Source organism: Kryptolebias marmoratus, linkage group LG15 (genome assembly GCF_001649575.2).
Source record: "Kryptolebias marmoratus isolate JLee-2015 linkage group LG15, ASM164957v2, whole genome shotgun sequence".
In the NCBI taxonomy this organism is placed as follows: Eukaryota; Metazoa; Chordata; class Actinopteri; order Cyprinodontiformes; family Rivulidae; genus Kryptolebias; species Kryptolebias marmoratus.
The window spans coordinates 30,762,605-30,763,453 of NC_051444.1; positions in this window are offsets into that span (position 1 = coordinate 30,762,605).

An 849-nucleotide genomic window follows, 5' to 3' on the forward strand; every position below is an offset into this window, starting at 1 on the left:
CCCGAAACAGGAACGCTAATGTCAGCCAGCCATCCCTAAGTGAACCGCCGCGCGGGAAGGGGCTGGCAGAGAACAGCTGGCCGACATCAGCGTCAGCAAATTTTATGTTTTTTTATTGATTTTAGTAAAAAAAAAATCACAACTTTTCATTGCAACTTTTAGGAAAATGCCCCGAAAAATCAAGCATTTTAGTCCGCAACAATCACAAAAAATGCCCGCGAAATCCTGGAGGGACTGATTAAGGCAATAATTCCCAAAGTTGGGGTCGTGACCCCAGTGTGGGTCACCAAACACCAAGTAGCGGTCCTTAGATAATCTCCAGATATCATCTTACAAAAAAAATTAGTTTTTATTCTATGTTTGCAACATAATCGTTACAAAAACTTGTCTATACATTGATTTAAAAATAGCATAATGGAAAGACTGTTTGTAGTGTCATTATATCCTTATTTAATAGAGCCACTAGCATTTTTGGATGTTTAAACAACCAACAGATGGGGTCACACACCTTTGTCACTAATATTTTATGGGTCGGAAGCTGAAAAGTTTGGGAATCACTGCATTAAGGAATACTATAATATGTAAAGTTATGTATATATGGTATATGTATATATGTACAATATATATATATATATATATATATATATATATATATATATATATATATATATATATACAGTATGTACAGTAGATTACAGTATACATTCAGTAGTCCTGCAGTGTTCAGGATGTCTCAGCAGCAGCAGCCATCCCCTGTTGGCTCTCTACTCCTCTTGTTAAACAACCTGCTGGGATTTGAACATTTGGCCCCAGCAGCATTTGTTGCTCTGTATCTCAGCGGGTGTCCAC